The sequence below is a fragment of the Typopeltis vanoorti genome, chromosome 2, assembly GCF_054136105.1.
Source record: "Typopeltis vanoorti isolate ZY-2024b chromosome 2, IOZ_Tvanoo_1.0, whole genome shotgun sequence".
In the NCBI taxonomy this organism is placed as follows: domain Eukaryota; kingdom Metazoa; phylum Arthropoda; class Arachnida; order Uropygi; family Thelyphonidae; genus Typopeltis; species Typopeltis vanoorti.
The window spans coordinates 115,097,958-115,121,386 of record NC_143550.1 but is presented as its reverse complement, the minus strand read 5'-3'; the positions used below and the strand labels follow the sequence as shown (position 1 = coordinate 115,121,386).

General features: G+C 36.5%; 1 protein-coding gene across 1 annotated transcript in view; it reads right to left on the bottom strand.

Annotated features, from left to right (window-relative positions):
• Positions 1-23,429, bottom strand: part of LOC150109355 (paired box protein Pax-7-like) — a 74,657-nt gene that overhangs the window by 21,099 nt on the left and 30,129 nt on the right. The gene's annotated exons all lie outside the window — the stretch shown is intronic.

Genomic DNA, 23,429 nt, shown 5'->3' with positions numbered 1-23,429 from the left:
TCTAAATATTTGAAATAAATCAATATTTTTAAAAATTTACAATGTACCTTTATTATCTTAACATCATAATAATACAATTAGAAATTAACGCTAAAATAGCTAACTGTTGTGAATGAAGATGGTTGTCTTAAACGCATACTATTTATGAAGTTTAACTGAATTTCGGCTGTTGCTGTTACCCCCTCAGGGCGCAGAGATTCGAGAGTTTGAGTTCGCTCTCTTAAAGTTTTTGCTTTAAGGGAGCAATTTGAGTCTCCGGGGAGAGTGTTCTTCGGCACTGCCTGCTGAGGGGCTTTGTCGGTGAATGCTTTTCTTCGGAATTTGAGCGGTTCTGCTCGGTGGTGGCATGTGGGTGGAAGGCCGCCAACGCTGAGTTGGACGGTCTTTCGCCCACGATTGAATGGCCTAGGGATCGTCCGAATTTTTAGAGACGGCTTTACCTTCAAATATGGCATGCTATATGTTATGTTATATATATATATATATATATATATTATTAATTCGTGATCAAGGAACAAATCTGTCCTTTATCTTTAATAATAATATCTTAGAAAAATAAATTTGCTTTTTGTCAATTTTCTACAGAAAAACTAAAGGACTTCGTCTATACCGACTGAACTACGGAGGCTTAAATGTTATTTTTTAAGTACAAAAATATAACTTTAAAATGTTATTTAACATTATTTATTTTTCGATATGTGGCCAGCAGAAGAAAGAATGATTATGGAAGGAATGCTACTGGTTGGAAGAAATGCTAGAATGATAACCACTGCGAAGATTATAGTTGAGATATTAAATCTGCCCGTGAATGTTACACTTCAGTGCATGAGGAGTTGAGTGAACTTAACATTCAGTTCTTTGTAGATGTTGGTAGGGATTATGAGGAGTAGAGAAGATGTCGCTTTGCAAGAGGATGAATAAATTTGGTGAATGAGTGGGGATACCAATGTAATATTCCTAAAGCGAAAGATTTAAAATTTTGGAAAACAAAGATGAGAACATAGATTAGAGTACACAATTGGTGGGGATATTTTTCCTAGACGAATTGGAGATTACAGGTTTTGGAATATGATAAAATTTAGGAGACACATTGCTAAAATTGTGAGGACATCACAGCGCATAGCAATGATCAGGAAGACATTGACGTATTCCTTCGTATAAGGCTTTGATCAGGGCGCATAGAGATTATTCTGCACAGACTTGGTCATTTGGTTTTCAAAATGATGAAGAGATGTTGTAAAGAACCCAGAGACGATTGACTAAGGTGAATTCTGGTCTGAGGGGGACACATTGAAGCAATGCAATTTGCAGAGTCTAGTGGATGAGTGCCTAGGTTCGATTCCCGTCGGTCTCTTTCGACGAAAGGTGAGTTAGCCGAGTTTTCGGATTTTTCCTTCCCCTAGAGCAGGCAAACCGGCACCATGAACACACATGAATTACAGTCATGAATATGTTCCAGCAATACGCCACTGAGCCTAGATAAGATTGGGGAAAGCAATGGTGAACTATCCTGTAAATAAAAAAAAAAATCTCACCAAGAACACTTTATGTGCAAGAATACTTGCCTACAAAGTCACCTAGGGTCGGAAACAAATGAAAAGGGAAAACCATCACCAGTGAATAAGTGCAGGAGATGGGGGAGACATAACCTGTAAGGGTTATTAGCATGTCAATTTGAAATAGGTTTTTCATAGAATGGGGAAGACCAAGACGCCATCTCGGAATCTGTATGAAGATATGACCAGGGAGATTTTTTTTTTTTTTTTGCGTTGGGTAATTCTAATGCATTACCTGATGGTACAGTAAGTGAGGAAAACTGTGAATGAGTTTAAGGTAAGGTTTGATGCCCTATGTGTATGTGTGTGTGTGTGTGACAGTGAAATTTCCGACGATGGGTCTTTTGACTCCATGGAAGTCTAATAATAATAATAATGTCACTTGAAGGGTAAAGATACGTTGTAGAGTTTCTTTTGCCTATTAATGTTTAGTTTGTAATTCATAAACTAATAATATTTGCATTTATAAATGTAAATAGAGACTTAAGATGGAGTTACATTTTCAACGATTGCATAGCAATGACATTGTACGGGTGAATACTTTTTGTTATCAAAACACATACGAATGAGTCGTTTGGCTGGAACAAACACGGAAATTATTACGCTCTGGTCGCCTATTTCACCCATATCTTTCCATGTTTACCAGTTCTTCAAAATGTACCAATTCAATCGCTGGAGTAGTTCCCCCCCCCCCCATATATTACCATACTCAATTCCGAGATTTGCACGTATGAATATTCAATCCAGGACTTTGATTGTAACTAAAGTCATGTTGTTGTCACTTTTTTTTATTTACTGTATTTTCCGAATATTATTTTAGCACGTGCATAAGAAGTCTCCGATTGTTTTGTTTAGCTAATCACCAGACGAATAGTTTTTTTTTTTTTTTTTTTTTTACTTGACCGCATTCGTGCGTCAACGATGTCTCTTTCTCTAGTAAAAATTATCCGGTGCCTCTGACGTCATACTTTCATTGTTGCTAAAGCACGCGCCAATGTATGCGTGAGAAAAAGTGCTCAATCGCCTGCGCAACTTTTATTCATTGGAGAGAATAGACATGTGGGCTCACGCCAACATTTGTCCTTAATTATTCCATCCGTGGTGAGGGTTGAATCAAGAATTTCTCAAATTTCAAAGAAAAAGAAAAAAGAAAAAAAAAAAGAACGTTGTAATGATGGCGTTTATTGTCCGAGTTACATACAGGCCTTATATACGAATTCTTTTTTTCCCTCGTCCCTGAGGACAACGCTAAAAACTGTGTAAGCTTTACAAAAAAAGATCTGGGCAGCAAATAGGCTTAATGAAAAAAAAAAAAAATTACCGCAACTGTTAGAGGGGGCACCGTAAGCCAAAAGGATCCCTGCCGTCTGGCAGGATTCGGGCCACCACAAAGCGGTACTTCATAAGCAAGCCTCTGTTCGAATAACGTGACGGAGCAAGTCCGGATGTCAGAATAAATGATAATTAATAACCCCAAGCTCGGCTAAGGTCAGAAGTCGGATGGCGAAGTACGTAATTCCGATAAAAACACCTGTTTTCTTCTCTGTTAAACTCCCCCCTCCCCCCTCACACAAAAGTGTTAAGATTATTTAGCGAACCGCACGTAATAGAAGACACTAATGAATGATCAGCTAGAGTGTCCTCTTCCAGCGTAACTTACTGACGAGGCTTAAGTGAGACCGCTTTGTTCGATGTGCGGGACATACTGAACTGTGATCTATACATTCGTGGCAAGCGTCCTTCGCCCATCTGTGCAAATATTTCCTTCTTGCATATTCAATGAAAATTATGAACGAACCTTTTTCCTTTTTACATTCATCACGCTGTGTCGCTTGTTAATTACATCGGTCCGATGCTAAATGCACTCATATGCGAATTCTCCATTAGAATCATGAGAGAGAGAGAGAGAAGTTGATTCTGCGTCCCTTTATCCACAGCTCACCTACTCCCTATACGGGAATAAAAAAGGCGTTAGCTGGCAACTAACTAATACCTCATCATAGAGCACGTTTCAGGTGTTGTATCTAAATGTCGGATTTCTGTTTAAAATTAGAACTATCCTTCTCATCTTTTTAAACGGTACAATTGCCAATCTTTACGTGATTATTAACTTAATTATTAACTGTTTAGCGCATATTTTAAACACGTTTAGAAATCCTTATTAAAATCACGATGTTTATCGTTCTATATATAATAAATTTGCTTTGTTTGAGGATTGAAGAAGGATATCCTAATTCTTCAATGTTTCCATGGTAACAGTGACGTCGTCAAGAATGAAAATAGGCTTTACTCGGTGGTGTGGTGCTAAGCGCGGATCGTCTATTTCGTTCTTGACAACGCAGCTGTTGTCAGAGAAAGAGACATCGTTGAATTATTCTGTCATACATCTTAAACCTACAAACAAATTCAAGCTGGTGATTACTTGCAAATGTTCTGCTCGAACACACTCCACTTTTCAATAGAAAAATATTCAAGATTCCCTGTGAAATGTCCTTTGCTTTGATTTAGTGTCGAGGGCTTGTCAAAAGGACAACCTCAGCTGTTCCATTTATGTCAGGGAGATGTGAGAAACTCAAGTCAAAAGTTTTCAAAACAATTGAATCAATTATTTTGTTATAAAATAATTGTGCTTTTGTTGTGCTGAGTAATTCGCATTTGGCTGCACTTGGTTGTGTCTTGTGTATACTAGATCCGTCAGTCTACAGACGACTTATCTTTCCCAGGGTTTTTCCTTACTTACGGCAATTATTTATTTGGTTGATGTGAACTACTGATCACTTTACCGGAGCCATAAGATTATACACGTCCAAGTTATGAAAAAATCACGGCAAAGATCCCTTTTTTTCCTCTTAAAAATGTGTTGGAATTTACGAATGGCCTCCAACCTATGTACTCAAAAACATTGAGTAACCTTTCATGTAGAGATAAAAGTTAAAAATATAATTTCAAGTATGACTCACTTCTGAACAGATGATAACATTCAAGTTGGTCCACAGGGGTGACACGAGCATTTGCGACATCCCACTTATTACCTGACAGTGAAATCGTAATGGCAGTTTTAAGAATTGAGATTGGTGTCATTGACAAATAATCCACTGCTGTTTGATTGGAAAAATCTGATTCCGTTACCGTCGTAGTATGGAACATTTATGGGGAATTTTCAGATAAAAGTAAGTACGAATTTCCCCAATGAGACTCTTCGATTTTTCATCCCTCGTAACAAGTGAACACTCACACAATCTGTAGACATAATCCTCTCCTTATAGCCTTCGTTGATTTCGCATAATCGAAATAACAAATCAAACAGTGTTTAGATTATCAACCATCTATTGTTTCCGTGATGCAAACCATATCGTCGTGCATTAATATAGCTATCAACTGAAGACAATTCTCACTTCAGTTACTCTCGTTTTCTGTTGTAAACAAATACTTCAGCTTTATCGAAATCTAGTTACTCTATGATAGGGTAGCTAATTCGTCTATACCGGTGGTGTTCAACCTTTTTTACTACGCGAGCTACTTTTTTATAAAAAGTTATTCGGCGATCTACTCTCTTATCTGATTACGCACAAATAAACAACTAAAAAAATACACAACTAAAAACTTTATTTGTGTATTTAAAAATTTATTTATCACTTTTAATTATTTTAATACAACAAAAAAAAACCAAATATGTTGGAATAAAATATTTATTTCTCTATTTTGAAAAACAAAAGTTAGAAAAAACAACAGATTGATTACAAACTCAGGAAATACAGGAAATGCTGGTTGATTTAAAAAAAAAAAGTTAATGTGAAATTTGGCATTGTTTGGACCTCGCAACATTTTCATAGTCAAGTTGATATGAAGAAGTGGCCAATCGCAGACAATCATCCAAATGATCATTTTTGTAATTTGGTTTCTTAATTGATTTTTTATGACGGTCATATTTGAAAAAGCGGATTCTGACAAGTCTGTCGATCCGAAACACGACAGAATTTTTCGCGCAATATCAGTTAATGTTGGGAATTTTTCATGTGCATACTTCCAAACGACTTCATTGTTTATTGATTTTAAATGTAAACTATTCTGAATGTTCATTATCTCATATCAAACAGCCCACTAATTTTATTTGAAATTTCTGTGATGTTCAAGCTTTCTTGAAATGGATTATTGATAACAGATACAATCATTTCAGTTTTATTAAAATCTTTAAATCTTGAATTTATTTCTTCCTCAATTAATTCTATTTCACGAATAAATTCTTTTAAATCATAGGGAAGCATTTCTTGATTTTGTTCAAAAAATTTTAATAAATATGGGAGATGTCTAAATTCGCGGTCATTTATATTTTTCTTTAATAAAAGTAAATATTGTTGGAAAGTTTTTATTGAACTTAACACATCAATTAAATTTTTATCTCTACCTTGTAACTCTAAATTTAAATTGCTTAATTTCTTACAGAAATCGACTAAAAATGATAAGTGTAACAACCATCTTTTATCACTCAATTGCGGATAAATATCTCCTTTTTTCATCAAGAAAAAATTTAATATCGTTAATTAATACAAGAAATTTTTCTAAAAATTGACTTCTGCTGAGCCAGCGAACATTATTGTACAACAGAAGTTCTCTATCATCATCTGCCTGTAATTTAAATAACCACCGTTGCAGGGCTTTTCCTCGAACAGAATTTACAATTTTAAATATAATATCCAAAACATCTTTTGTGTTTAATCTTTTACTACACAGTACTTGTGAATAATACAGTGGTACGTTAAAAAATCTGGATATTTGTTATCGTTTTTACATAATGAAATGAAGCCTGATTTATTACCTATCATTGCAGGAGCACCATCAGTAGCAATAGACACAAGTTTAAAAAGCGGAAGTTTGTGTTGTTTCACAAATTCATCAAATGCCGAAAAAATGTCTTCTCCCCTAGTCCTTCCCAATAATGGTATAATTTTCAAATGTTCTTTACTTGAATAATCTTGAAATACCATTAACCGAACAATATCAGTGAAGTCGTTTGATAAATCAAATTGTAATGAAAACGCATGTCTGTTAAGTGAATGTCTGACATTAACCTGGCCTGAAAACTTTTCTCCGGCAATTGGAACTCATCCTTTCGGCAATTTCAAACCTTGTCTGCGGCCTAGAAGTAGTCTCTCTCTAGCGACGTCTCGAACCGAGAAACTCCTTTCTGGAAGCGGGAAACTCCTCTCTCAAGTAACGTGGATCCTGGCAGTTTCTCTGGACCGGGTGGCCTCCTCTCTGACAGCAATTCTGGGACCGGGTCCCCTTCTGCTTGCTCCAGTCCCTTTTTATTAGGCCTCCTCTGAGACCTCGCATGAAGTTTGGCAACCCCCAAAGAATCGATATGAGTCTTTCATCTTAAGTTCCAAGCTCGGCACGCCTTTTGTTCTCCTCCGCTTTCTTTTGATTGTAAGTTGCCGGCCATCTGAAAGTTGTTTGCACTCTTTCTGACTGACTTCGGAGATGTTTACACTTAGAGCCTGCAAGCCTTTCTCATACATTCAAGTTTCAGTAACAATCTTTCTAATGCCGCCATGTACGGCTTTGGCGACAAAAACATTGCCTTTGTTTTTAACACTCTAACATATTCTTATTAAATCAGTATATACAGTAGCTTCAAAAGAGTTATTTACAAAAACAACTAATGCAAACTATACCGAGACAAACAAAGTTTATTTTTTTACAATATTCACATGGGACTTAACCTAAGTAAAAAATCGATGTAATGTGCTTTGAAATATTTAATATTTAAGCTACAATCGAGTTTTTACACTTTGCTTATAATCGTATTCACTCGGCTCGCTGTTTGACTTCCACTGATCCAAATTAATTCATTTACCCGGACTTATAAGAAAATTACTGATTTGACAATTTTAACGAAAAATAAATAAACAATAGCAATACACTTAAAGCGAATTAAAAATAATACAAAATAATGATAATTAAAATATTATGTTTTAAGTTTTAATTAAATTTGTAAGGAGGAATACACAAGAAATCGACCAAAAATCGCTCCGCGATCGACGGGTTGAACACCCCTGCGTCTATACTATCTGCAGCCCTCCTTTGTGTGTGTTCTTCGACTGGTTTCGTTTTTGTGAGATGAAAAAATACCTTGACATTAGTTAACCGTAGTTAACTTCCTAGTAAGATTTTTTTTTATCATCCCGCTGAGTTAACTACAAGACTGGCCAACTTACTTCAATTGAACAGTCCCTTATAAAAAGTTATTCGCATATCCTAGACGGAATTCGTTTCCAGATCTTTCGATGAGCATCCTAGTTGCGATTGCGTTAGGAACGCTCTTCGCTAACGCGAGAAAAAAAAAAAAAAAAATTGATGAAGAGCATAAAAAGAACTGGAGATATTTTATTGGAAAAACAAAATAAGGATTATCTGACGTGCACTCAACTCTGGAAGTGAATTAACTTAAGTCTCGAATTCGAGTATCTACATCACGAACGTCAAAGTAAAAATATAATTCCGAATGAGGATTATGGCAGAAGGTATAAATAGAATGACCACGGAAACTTGGGAGAATTTGAATGTTGCTAATCGATTTACAAAAATGGATGAGAAACATTACTATGGCGAACTTTTAAAAGTTGTCAAAAAATCAGTGACATTTTCAACCCTATAAAAATTCAGACAATGTGATGTCATAACGAAATGTGCATAATTTTAAGCATCCTTTATTGTTTAGTGTGTCCTTCGGATAATAAAATTAATGCATTTGTCTGTAAGTTGAACACATCCAGCAATTGAGTCGACTGTATCTCCAATGCCGACGAGTTTTTTCACTAAATGAGAACGTTATTGCCTCTAACACGGCTCCATGTTCATAATTCAAGGCACTATAGGCCGGGAAACAATAATAATAAAGCCCCTTATCTACCTTTCATTGGCCACCAGCATTGAGTTCCGATGTGTGCGTGTGTACCATAACCACTGTGTACACAAACACCAGAGCATTAAGAGCAATCCATCTTTTAATCGATGTGCTCGGAAACGAAAGGGTCAAACCTCGTGCCAGAGTTATCCATGTCGCCTTGAACATCGACGGTATGTTGTCATTCGTGCCACATAAATCGGCGTAAGTCGTAAGTTTTGCGCGTGAATACTGACCACCCACCCACATTTCAGCTGAAGATAGCGAGATTTGATTCGTCACTGGTGAATAAGTTTGTTTGCCTTTCTCTGCCAACTATGTGCGAAAAATCGGTTCGTTGCGGTAAAAGGAACTCCTCCTCGCTTTTGCTAGCGCACACCTGGATGATTCTTCTTCAAGAATGTTCCGTGTATAGAATAAGACTGGAATCTTCTTAGCTACTGAACTCGCTTTTCTGTACATTTCAAATAAATCCTTTTATTTTAATGTAAAAGAGAATTTAAGAATCTAGCGGTATCTTTTACTATAAACTACAATAATCTACATTTGTTCAAACACTATTGTTACGTCATGATGTTCTCTGATTGGCTGTACATTTCTTTCCATAATTGTTTATATAATAAACAATTATGGAAAGAAATGTACAAATAATGTTGCCATAGTAACGTTGGTTTCTGTGCTAACCGAAATGTACATCAATGGAGATTCATTTTTAGGAGTCTTTTAGTTTTTTTGTTTTTTTTTGCTTTAAAATATTGTCGTATTAGTTACAGGCGTTAAATGGAAATACCTCAATCAGGAATTCGGTTTTTTTTTTCGACATCGATACGATAGAGGAAGGAGGAGCTCTTTCCCAGCACCATCAACTCCTCCTCAATGAACATGTATACTTTTGAAGGTCACGAATATAGAGGGGGAAGAAATCACGTTCTTTTGGTGCATGCCTTTCTAAAGGTTTCAGAGATAAGATCTTAATGGTCACTCGCGCGCATTTTAGGCACGCTTACTCCTGTTTTATAGTCTTCCAGCCCCCTTTTGCCTTACTAACTGATGGATATCGTGAGCTATACTTTCACTTCTAATTTATTACCAGACAGGTAATAACCATAGTTTTCCCCAAGTCAGACTTACCCTTAAGACTCCCTTATGATAAACACATAAAAAAAAAAAAAGACTTGCTAAATAAGAAAGCCTACATAGGCAATACAGATATCTTCGAAAGTTTAACACTTGTCACTAATTAGTTTATATGATTTGTCACTAGATGGCACTGTACTACGGTATTATAAAAATTCCGAACTTTTAACAGTAAACATGTATTTGTTATGCATACACAACCTCAATTAGACAACAAAGAATGTTCTCGCATGATTTGTCCGATCATTTTAATAATACAAGCGTAATATACGCCAAACAAGCGTTTGTTGGCACGATAAAAACAATTAAAATTCGTTTACGTTAGTTCATTATTATTATTTATTTTTTGTTCGTTTGTTTCTGATTCTGTAAGTAACTTTAATACATTTTGATAGTCGATTGTAACAATTACACCAAACAGTGCACTGTTGAGCTGTTTGTCATTCGATAGATTTCAATTGCATAAAGATATGTGCATTTATTTTTGTTCCTATCCATTTGAATTCACGCCTGGATGACTTTTAATTGCCACGCCTAAGGAGGCCTACACAGTTCTAGATTATAATTTGTATAATAGTGTAATTGTATTCCAGTTTAAGTTACCATATTAAAAAAAAAAAAAAAAAAAAGATAAAGTGACTAATAATTTATATAAGAATGCTTTCAATCTCAATAGACGCGTGTCATAATTTCATACTGTGAAAATATTTAGTTTAAATATTTTTTAACCTCTTATTTTAAAATATGATTTTTCTACTAATAGCCATCCTGATCACTGCACGAACTCTTGTATTCTATTCATGCAATCGATTACACTTGGTTGATTCCTAATTGGATTTACAGTCATTCTCCGAAAATTTTCAGATATCTAAAGCTAAGTGAAGGTCAGATAAAGGACTCAACTTAGAAATTTACTAAATTCCATTGCCGTGAAGTTCTCTGCTAATGAGTACTTGGAAGACTATCTGAGAACATTACGAAACTGTTGGAACCACGTGATTTACCGAGAATATAATTAATCGCGACGTTTATCAAGTCAGAAACAGATGATAAAATGTTTCTAAGGCAGTTTTCCTTCGCGTCAGTTTGACATTAATGTTTTAGATTTTCATTTTCTTACTCATCAAGCTGCTCTGCCTTTTGATATAAATGTTAAGACGAGGTCTCGGTTCCAAATTTACGTTGAAACCCAGCAACTACAGCGGAGAAGCGTGACCTGACAAGCAAGGACCAAGCAACGCCATCTGTCTTTCTTAAGTTACTATGATGATGTATCTCTCTCTCATTCACTAGAGTTTTTTTTTTTTTTTTAACTTTCTCGTTTTTTTTTCCCCTTTTCTTCTGTTGACTTCAATGATAGAAACTATTTCAACTCAATAAACGTTCTTCGAAATGGAGAACATTTCAACTAACTACATAGCGGCATTAAAAAAAAAAAAAAAAGGGGGGGGGGGAGGCAACCTACCGATTTGAACTTGAAAAATAAATGACTATAAATCTAATTTGTCGAAAATATCATATCAGTCGTTTGGTAGTTTATTTATACAGTTTGATTTTTTTTTTTTTTCACTGAGACACCTTCATTGTTGAAATTTCAATTATTATTTATAAATTTCAATTGTCCACCGATAATTGAGATTTCAATTCTTCTTATTTTCATTCTTGGCACGAATGAAAATTAGGTTGTCATTTTAGCCAATTAATTTTTTTTTTTTTTTTCGAAGTGAAAAAGAGATTTTTTGCACGATTAATTCTAGAATGCTTACGCATTACAAGATTATAAATATATGTATAATACTTAATAAAGATTTATAGACATACATACATTTGAAAGGTATATTTTAATAAAGAATTCCATCTTAAATGCAATACTAATCCAACAGACATCTTACATCAACCTACCCAACGAACAGAATATGGAGTCACTGCAAGTGACTATTAAACAAAGCAAGTTAGTAACTATCAATATTCAAAGAATCATTAGGGGACAAAGTACCACCTTAGAACTAAAACTTCTGTTTTAAACGGAATATTTTCTGTCAATACTTTTGGTCATTCAACAGTACTCTAAGAATAAACTGAAAGGCTTTGAAAAACTGATTAAAAGATCTCTTTCAATTATTCTACAATTGGTTTAAGTACTTGATTTAAATAAAAAGTCAATAATATCTCATAAAAAATTTTAATTTGTTAGAAAGTAAACCAACCATTGAAGAAAACAGATTGGGAATTTAAAACTGGCATCTGACTCTCATCCACGAAAGTTTTTTTTTTTAATGTGTAACCGTGGGTGGGCTAAATATATTTTTTTAAATTTATACATTTTTTACTAGTCGGAAACCCTGCTTTAGACACCAAACATGCTTGGGATTCACTGCCTTTGCTTTTCCAAAGAGGTGGGGTATATGTATTGTTTGTAACTGTGTTCGCTGGGTGGGTTGGCGGTAGAAAACCTTGCCATCTCCATGAGGCCTGTGGTGTTACTGAGAATTAAGTTGAGCTTCTTGAGGTTTATGTAGGATTGTTCGGGGATGGTTACTGCTTCTCCGCCAAGGCTAAGCAGAACTGGATTGTGGTCGGTGCTAAGATCATTAATAACTTGCAACGTGAAATGATATGGGGTGTTTCTGAAAATGGCGATATCTAGCACATCAGGCCTGCCCATTGGTCCATAGTGAGTTGGTTCGACAGGACCTGCTATGGTGATGTTTCTTGACATAGCAAATTTGTGTAGGCTCTTCCCGTTGTTGTTGGTGTTTCTACTATTCCATGCAGGGGAATTTACAAAATATTGCATCCAAAATTCTCTTGTAGCATTATTATATTGAACTTTCAAAGGTAGATATATATTTTTTAGAATTTTAGATAATAATTTTTGGATTTTAAATAAAATATTTTATATTAAAAGAAAATATATAAGTTACATTATTATTTCTAAAAGATAAATAATAATCGATAAAAATAATATGCATTACATCATGTATATTCAACTCTAAACAAACGTTTTGTAGTATGATGCCATTTATTCTTTAGTACGTGGTAGTTTATTATGAGTTGGAACCTCTAAGGAGTCGAAGGACTCATTGTTGACAAGCAGCTCTTCTACACTACACAATACAAGTGGATTTTTGTCTGTTAATTGCTGGTGTTGTCTGGTTTATTTGATTTCAGTGTCATTTCGAATTATAAATGTAACGTGATTTATCTTGAAATGAAAAGTTCTAATACGTAGCAATTTCAAATGTCTTAATTTGAAAATTAAAATACACGACACCCACTTGCATTTTAACTGTAAGATTACGAAATTAATTATTTAAATATTTCTATCAGAAGAGAAAAATTATTTTCCATTACAATGGGACACACTTCCAGGAACACTAACAATTAAACCCGTTTGCAGGAATGGGCGTCAAAGGACACGAATTTTTTTTTTTTTTTGGAGATTTCATCTTCCACCAGTTTTCTAATTGCATAGGAAAGGCAAAAGCTCACTCACACATAAATTCACGCGAGTTTTCTTCATTCCTTCACGAAGAATTGTTTGGATAATTACTACACATAGGATTCCACACATAAAATCTAGGTGCGTGGTTTGGTTCTGGGGGAAGGTGGGGGGGGGGGATAGGAGAGAAGAAGATAAAAAGAACTTCCTATCCTCCCCACAAATTGTGGTGTCATGAACTCATGCTTGCCTTTCTAACTTAATAGCACAACGCACGTGGCAGCGCCGAGTAACGTGGGAACTAGCAGGGGTGGTAGTCGGGAAAGTTAATAACCCGATCGCAGCCACAAGGCAATTGTTGGGTGCTCGTGCCAGTAAATATTATCTTGACGGAGTCATGGAAAATTTTTACAACCACATAAGCTCAATATAAACAGCTACACGTAAACGTCTTCGGTAATCTGATGAAGGTTGTGAAAAATTGGTCGAAACGTCAACACCGTTCATAATTCTACAGATTATTTTATAAACATTAGCTTTTACGAGAAAAACCAAAGAAAACAACCAAGAATACTTCTATTTATTTTCTTTCTTAAAAAAAAATAATAAAAATCCCCGCAAGCATCGTGTAAGGGGCGTGAAAACAACACGATCATACATAAATAAATAACAATAAAAAAAATAAAGCATTCAGAGTAATTACAAGCCACGCAAGGGTTGTGCTGTAGTAATGACATGCGTCATTAGGACTCTTAAACTCCCATAATTCCGCACGACAAGTTTCCATGTATGGCTTACGCGGTCTGTGAGTTCTATTGCTAAGCCATGCCGCACACTACAAAACCACCCCGCTCATCTGTCTGGCCCACCTACCTCTATTAAGTTAACCCGCAGGGTCAGCCAGTCTTTCCCTCAACTCCGGCCTTGTGATTATTAATGGCAGGAATAAGGCGACCTTCACCCCCTATTTCTTAATTCTTACCCTTTGCCGCCCGTCCGTGTGTTCCCAACTCCCTCCGTAGATCGTTCACGTCAGTTTGATTCCCCGTGTGCTAGCGCCGGTTTAATCAGCGGTGAACTCGCGCGTTCGTATGCTCACCATTTGGTACGGAGAGCAAGAAAAATGATTTCGTCCGGATAGTTACAATGCCGTACGACCAGATACTAATATGCACGTTCAGTGTAAATAGTCCGATGCATATTACCAGTTATGCTAATAACCGGTGAAGACTTTGCCTTAATGTGTAAAATTAAGGCTATTTTTTTCGGGGCATTATTCGAATTTCAGGCTAATTTTACCTCTGCCTTTATTTCGCATTTACAGCCAGCCTAAATTTTATATTAAGGCTAACACCACGCCAGTCTTTGTTTTACAATAAGGTGTCAAAAATAAAGTAGATTAGTCATCATTTGAATAACAGAAATTATTCAAATTGTTATTTTAGCAGTAATTCAGATTGTCGTAACAGCAGTGTTACGGGCCACTATTATAAAAGTCCGTAATTATTCGTCGGTCGTTTTTATAAAGTGTTCCTAAATGCAGTTTGAATAGCAGTCACGTGTTCCTGTATAGCAATGCCATATTATATTATGGTTCGGTTTTTATGAGAGAAAAAAAGGGAATATTATCTCTTCCATTAACGTATTAGATTCAGTTGAGTTCTTTATGGTTAATGAAACTTGGTATCCGTGAACTAAATTATTTTGCTAGGTAACACTGTTGCAGACTGATTATCCGTATAGCATACAGCATGGAAGTGTTCTCTGCCGGTTTGTCTTTCAAACTAACAGACGTGTAGTTCTTCCTACTAATTTTGATTTATAATAATAATAATAATAAAGTAAGCTTCCCGAATGCTTCTGTGGCCGTTTCTGATTTAATAAGTTCGGTCTTTCATCTGGGGTCGCCTGCCTAAAGGAACTTTTTCTAAGCCTATATTTATTTATTTTCAGCCCACTCCTGGGTTAGTCAATCTCCGGCGCGGGCGTAGAATTCTCATATGAGAATTCTACGAGAAAAACACTCCTACAAACGAGTTGTGAGAATTAGCTCCATTTGTATGAGTTCAATCTACTTTCCAACTGATTATTTTTACCTGAAGAAGGGAAACGACATTATTTACGACAGTGGAAACATTCAGTGACGATCCTTCTTTCTTGAAACCCTGCTGTCTATACATGTTGTCAGATTTAGCTTAAGTAACAAACCTCGTGCCATCCCATCACCTGTAGAGGCGACTGATTTAATAAGCTCTGACTTCCATCGATGTAGGTAGCCCCGTGTCACGTGTTGAGTACAGACATCCCTCATAAGTGCTCGCAAGAGAGATAATCTTTCAAGTTGGTAAAGGTTTGCATCTGTTTCTCCTCGTGCGAGGTTGGGCCGGTTAATTTTCCAAAGGCTAATTGCAAGGGTTAGGCGACGGTGAAGATGAAATGATCCACTGAGTGCATGTCAGGACAGACCCCAGTAAAGCGCGGCACCTTTCATGTCCGCTGACCTCGGTCCTACCGGCCAGATTGAAGCTTCATCCCAACGCGTACACACACACGCTACACAATGGCCGACTAGTGGTGGCGGTGCGTTCGTTCCAATCAAGAAAAAAAAAAAAAAAGTGCACGGGCGGGGTGGTAGAGGTCACGGCGAAATGGTGCCGACAAAGGCTCCTCAAAGAAAGCCGTAGTCGGCTGCCCTCACGCACTGCCGACAACACGCGCTCAGGGAGCTAGGCCTAAAGGTCGGAGCTGGGAGCCGCTGAGTGTGTCGTACGGTATTAGCACACCGTGGAGGGTAGAAGACCTCCGCAGCTTGTGTGGCCCTCGTAGTCCGGAGTGTGTTAAAAGGAAGATTCGCGATTAAAAGAAGAAGGAAGGAAGGAAAGAGAGAGAGGGGGGGGGGGGGGGAAATAACATCGCTCGGGACGGTGGAGAAAAGTGAGAATGAGGGTTTCTTTACCTGTCCTTTAATGAGATAAATTGTCTCTAAATACCCTCAGGAAGTGACGCCAGAAAAAGGTTTCCGCCGTAGTTTATCGCTAGCGTCGTAAGTTCAGGTGTCAGCGCAAGTGATGGACGCATCCGTCCACGATACGACTTTTCTTTTACGACTACCCGGACAGGAAACGCAGAAACAAAAAAGGAAACGGTTCCGGGTAATTTGGTAGGAAAGTGGAGAACCCCAAAGCTGTGGGTCATTGGAGAACAGACGTAAGAATTCAAATTTGTGTCGTAATCAACCTGTGAAAGCCATGCCGCTTTACACGACCCTGCCAAAGACTGCAGGGTGCTGTTATTGTTCCGTCTACAATCGTCGTCCAATTTGTAGTCGGAGTGGTCACATTTATTGATTTAATGTGTGATCTTCCGGCCTTTGTTAAGTGTTGTTCACTTCATTCTTTATCTTAGAGCAACATTCGAGTGGCGCTATGACTGTTCGCAAAGCATGCTGGTCCTCTTTATTTCTAATAAGCTATATTCCCCCACGAGATGTTTATTTCATTTCTTGTACGTCACAATTAAATATAAGCATCAGGGCAAACAATGACTTGTGGAATAGACACGTAACCAAGTATGCAATTAACAAGAATATGAGCTAACAATTAAGTGAAGTACAAATCATTTATGAAGTTAATAATTTCGCATGAGAATTAAAAGAAGGAAACCAGAAGTTGTTTTTCTAGACGAGTAGTTAAGTGAGCCACCCCGATCAATGTGTTAATATCAATAAGTAATCTCCTTCATTTGGCTATCACCCCTACAGGAAACGTCATCTAGGTATGCAATTATCATCTAAATTGCACCACTTTTTTACTGCAATCTGTAATTTCTCTTTCATCCTTAATTAAACACGGGGCCTCGCTATTCCGGATGAGCGAACAGTGACAAGACATGTAATTTACACTCTGGCTCAACAAGAAAAGGGATTAGAAAGAGGGGGAGGAAGTCTTATAATCCTCCAAAACACGAACTTCGACTAAATAATTGTCTCTGATGACGTGCCTTTAAAGTTGAGGATTTTTACTTTTAAATTGGGCGTCAGTGTAGTGACAACCCTACCTAGGAATGCAACTTCTAAATCAGGACGTCCCCTCAATATCAGAAGAAGCCGAAAAACCGAGGAAACAACCCACAATAAGAATTAAAACATAGCAGGATATTTGCATGGAATAAGAAGAGGTCGTACGGTGTGAAGGACAACTAAATTGATGGCTGTTAGGACTTGAATGAAGAATGTAATTTTTTAAAGCTTCTTCTTCATTCGAAGACTTGACGCCCCTTGTTGAGGCGATACCTCTCGTTGGCTGGATGATATCCCCCCCCGTCCCCCCATCCTCTTTAGTTTTTTTTTTTTTTTTTTTGCTGTAGCTATTTGATTGATTGCGTGACATATTATGAGGTGTAGCCAATTGTGTGAGTCTCTTACAAACATGGATAATTTGGGGTTGGAACGTGACGTTGAACAAGCCCCTCACATATGGCCATTAGTGTAATCGCCTATTTCCCCCCCCCCTTTCTTCACCCTCCCCAACCATGAATATACTTCATTAACGAATCTATGGGGTAGTAGTTTGTTGGTAAAGTAGTCACTGAGACAGTAAAGAAAATTGAATAATAAAAAAAAAAACATGTCAGACGAGAAAAAATGTCTATTTGTTATTCTGCAGTCATAACAATTAATATGAACATCAAAACAATGATGTTAGATAGACACGCGATCAACAATGCCAGCCAGAGCTATTGCTCTATGTATAGTCTATTACCATGGCAGAAATATATGAGTACCAGTTTTTTCTTCTTTTTTTTTTTTTAAGTTGAATAGCTGTCTTTGTGGCTGATAGTGTCTGCAGTTTACATCTAGCGTTTTCATAAGATTACTTGGATATATATATATATATATATATATATATATAGAATTGGGTGTATATATATATATATATATATATATATATATATATATATATATATATATATACCCAATTTTTAACTTAAAATTTCGATGTACAGAAAACCTACACACACCAATAGATATCTCCATAGTCAGTCCCATCATTTTCCCTCTCAGAAACTTGGAATTATTTGTACTTTGGCACATAGAGCTCGCTCTGTTCTTGACGACCCCGATGAACTTCGTAAAGAAATCAATTTTCTTACATCGACCTGAATGGTTATTCTCAAAAAATTACTAAAAAGTTCCTTTTTAATCCTCCTAGTCGCCATACTCAAGAAATGAATAATGTTAAAGGCAACATATCTATTCCATACATAAGCTCAGTCTCTCAAAAATTAGCCAAGGTTCTCAAAAAATATAACATTAGAACTTTATTCACTCCGCTTCCTAAGATAAGCTCTCTAGTGAGCCGTCCAAAGCCTAGCCATCACAATCTAAAATATCCCGGTGTGTACAAGATATGGTGTGACTGCGACATTCCTTACTTTGGCCAGACGGACAAGTCTATTGAATTGCGTATGGAGAAGCACAGGAGGGACATCGCTTACAAGAGAACACGTGCCAGTGCTTTATCCAGCCATGTCCTTTTTTTGGCCGATTCTGATGAAGAAAACCATAGTCATACAATCCTTTGGGATAGATCAAACAACATTTTCCGTTGCCATGACGAATTGGAGACAAAAATTGTAGAATCTAGAGAAATCATTCTCAACTCCGTACGTTTAAATAATAATTTAAGCTACAACCTCCAAGACTGTCATTCTGCTGTGATCAAATACTGGCGCTCACGAGATGCCATATGCACTCACTCACCCAACAATGTGACCAACGAAGGAACTACTTTGAATACGTTAACTACAATGCGTTCACGTTAAATATGCATAGTGACTTTCCTGTGCTATTCACAGTTTTTTTTATCTTCAATGTTTAAGGTTTTTTCTTTTATAAAAACACTTGAAGAAGGCTGTAAAAAGCCGAAACTAGTCGTGCGATACTATTAAACCTTTTACAAGAGAACCATATATATATATATATATATATATATTTGCAAACATCGAATATATTGTTGATATATTAAAGCCCGATTCTACATTTGCGTACTATTAACAGAATCTCTCAGCATTGATCAGATACTTAACACAGCTATTATTATTCGATGGATACAACTGCCGAGCGTGGCAGTTCTTAAATAATTCTAATTCTATTCCCACCCCCTATTTCTTTTATCAAAAGTCTAGACGATATTTAACCAAACTATTTTAATGCCAAAAGCTATCGATAGGAGTTTACCTTAAATTCAACTTTCAAATATAAATTAAACAGAAAGTTTACTGAACATTTTTAATTCTTGTAGAAAAAGTATTAAGTACCTATTTTGTAAGGATTGCTTTGTTCGAATTAAAACAGCGACAGAAAGAAAAAAAAGTGAAGAATGGAAAAACATAAAATGAACAAATTTAGACGTGGGGGTCTAGGGATAATCTACCCTGAAGGGTAAAATTTTGAATTCACACGTGGTCTACGATTTTTTCTATAAGCAGACTGCAAAATTTGATGATGAAGAGGAAGTGATAGATGGTTATTGTACGATCAGGTCTGGAATTGAACTCAGGCATTATAATTCAATACGGATTCGGTAAGAAATTTTTACTTTACTTCGAAATTGACTTTGGAAAGTCCGGGATGTCTCTAAGTCTTTCTTGATTGTCTTCAAAGAGCGCATCTCTTTCTTTTTGACGTTCTCCATTGCTCCATCCAACTCATTCTTTTAGGAGGTGCCTTGAAGTTCTGGAAAGAACAAAAAGGCATTCGGAATTCTCCAAAAATTCAGAACGCAATTGATCAAACTGGGTCGTCCATTTTGTGTCTAAAACGTCTCACTAACAACGCGTGTCCAAACTGAAGTTTGTCTTATTCATCTAAAGATTTAACTAATTGTGGTTTAGCACCTTTGTGAAGGAATTACTTTTTTGGAGAAAGAAATAACTCAACCTCTACTAGCCGATGAATCCTCTAGCTACGGCTTCACGACAGTTCGGGCTAAAAATTAATGTATATTTTTTGTTCCCAGCGGAGCTGCGCCTTTACTAACTATTATAACATATCCAGATTTCTTTCAAACTAAGCTTCTTTCTTGCGAGCTTTAGGGAGCTTTACAGTCTTCTGTTGTCAGCGCCGTTGGTCGATCCAAAATCGAAAACATTTTTTATCTTCCCGACTACCAGTTGGTATTTTTTAATGCATACATTTTTGGGATCATAGTGATGATGTTATTAACGTACATTTGGGATTTGCATTCCATTTAGGTTTTTTTTTAAATATATATTGAATTTATTATTCAATTACAGGCAATTTGAGTTGCAAAACTTGTAGCTGAATTTTAGATATCCGTGTAGGCCAAGTGCAACAAAACACGATCGCTAAGATCACTTTTAAAAAGGTAGCTGGTCTCGTACACATACCGGCCACTGAATTAAAAACTTCGCAGAAATCTGTACTATGTATGCTAATCCGTATATGTATGCTAGTGCCAATACCGATCCTCTTTAATTCCGTGCGTAGTTCGTTGAGGTATGAGTCGAGAACAACCTTAGGCTTCGGTCAACTGCTGCACACAGGAAGTTCTATTTGTCCGTACAATCCTTCTCAGACGAAGGCGATCTCGTTCCTGACAGATCGTCTTAGGACCACAGTTACGCATCTTAGACAAGAAACATGGATTATTTTCCCACTGATTACACCAGGGATAGTTCATCTTTTTTTAGAAACCAGTCAGCTCTGCTGCTTTCAAAATTGTAGCTCCAGCAAGACGGGCACCCGCAATAAGCCCTTTATCGAACTCCGAAAGATCCTGTTTTTTCCATTGTGATCAATTCCATTGACGATTACTGACCAGCAGTATTCTTGAATAGTTTCCTAGCACACGTGGTGACGCACATAACGAAATATTGTGCATATATGTAAGTGACGTTTACGTACATCTGCATAAAGAAACTTTTATGCAGATGTACGCAAGATATATGCAGATTTCAGTTTGTTTAAGGAGCTTCCGTAGCTCGGTCAGTATAGACGAAGCCTTTTGGTCGGAAAGCCCCGGGTCCTGACGTGAGGAACCTTTATCTGGTCTCTTTCGATTAAAAGTGAGTTAGCCGGCTCATACGGAGGTGTACATGGTTTTTTCCCCTCCCGGAAACTCGGGTTTTTCGACCCTCAGAATAGACCAATCGGCCCCCGTGAACACACGATGCTACAGTCAAAAAATACGGACTTAATCCCTCATTAGGAGGGCTCAACCCTAAGGGACGGTCGAGGATCAGTGGAACCCACACGAATAAAAAAAAGTTTGTTTAAGAATCGTTGGAGTTACTGAAGACGTTATCTGTTATAATGTTTTTTTTTGTTTTGTTGTTGTTGTTTGGTTGGTTTTTGTTTTTGGACTTGATGAAAAATTGGGTTTTTTTCTAGTTGGATGTCGGGGAGGGAGTACTAATTCCATTTACGACTTAGCGCTAACTCATTAGGAAAGAACAATCCAAAATCTGGTCGAACAACCCGATCATCTACATCTTCCAACCAAACACAATTGGTTTTAGGCGCATATCGAAAGTAGGAAGCTTGCGTATCTGAACTAACATCGACTGAATACCCAAACATAATACGAGTACTCAAAAATCTTATCAACCCAACCTGTTATTCAGACTTTTAACAGCATTCCACACTCGATTTCCATTTCCTAATTCTTTAAAACCAAGTCTGTGAATGTGAAGTTGATCCGATGTCACATCTCCAGGACTTCTACTTTTATACATTGTAACTTTTATACATTTAGAGATTTAACGCCAATGAGTTACCCCAAAAAAAAAAAAAAAAATTCAAAGACAGATGTTCACATTTTTGGCAGTTTCTCATTCATTCTGGCATCTTTCCAATCTTCACTACGGTTAAAAGAAAAATGATCTGCTAGATGAAGAGATCTGCATGCCAAAATCTCATTCACACTTAATAAGCCGTAAGTTCCGAGCCAACCATTCATTTAAAGAATTGTATGTGTGCCAAATACGTCAAGAGCTGTCATCACTACATAGGACTACTTTTATTAAATATATTAAAAAAAAAAAAAATCGTCATTTTATATAACATTTTATATATATATATATATATATAACACTAACCGCTCTGATTGTTTTCATACAAATCAACTTGATCACAAATAATGATAATATGATGATATTAATGATGATTTTATGATAATAAAAAGCATATGCCTTGATGAACTTTACCGATGGTTCAGTGAAAATTGACCGGGCACTCATCGCTATTAATGCGGCAGAGAGAGTGAAGTAAGACCATCGAATTTACTTCTTATCCAAGAGCAGAGCAATGGTAATGTTTTATGAAACCAGTTATTATTTTTTTATTTTTTTTTATCAACCCTCACACTCGAGCCTATAACGTAGCACTATCACACGTACGAAGAAGTGATTTGAGCGAAGAAAACCGAATGAACCAATCTGCTAATATGTTTTATTCTTCATTTACAGAGATAAACGACAAACAACGAATAAAAGCAACAGGAATGAATATTAATTGAACACTCACGTGACATGGGGAACTTGATATTACATTACACAAAGCGCATTTCAACAATTATCTGCTCACATAAACAATGGTGGTGACGTAACTTGCAACTAAAAATAATGTTGATTTCAGAGACACGTGTATACCATTTCAACAATCGAATATTAACATTGGAAATATACCAGCAGCGTATTTGAATTTATTTATTGACAACTATAAGCTAAACAATGCAAACGAATCTCATAATATCGCTTCTATAGGGAGAGGGGGGATCTAGGTACGTAAAATATGTACGTTTTATTCAAACTCTATAGATAATATTAAATCTGGAAATTATTTCAGGAAGAGAATCACAAAATTACTAATTGAACTATAGAGCGAGAAATAAAGAGATGTGATTATCACTATTTACCAATTTTTCGCTGTTACATACATTGGGAACATTAAAGTTGCTGCATTCAATGCTTTCATAATATCGTCAACAGTTAGGTGACGGGAAAAACAAATAAAGGGAGTTTCCTAAAAAAATAGATTTGCTTACTTTCCTCGCATTTGAGATTATGCCAGGGATCAAGTGTCACCTGTTTTTATGCTTCTTAATAGTTTTTAACGGTTCCACCAATACTTAATTTCCTTTGTCATTTTATTCCGACAAAATGTGGTTTATAAATATGCTTCAAGGACACTCGAAATGGTTCTCCCATTTTCAAATGAGCCGATTTGAATCTGTGAGGGAATTTTGCTTTCGATTTCAAGAGAGTTAACGCGGTTCCTGGTTAAATTTTTATGGGAAAAATCGTTTTGAGGTAATCACAGGTTCCGCACACACACATTTATTGAAAGTCGCAAGAACTTAAAATG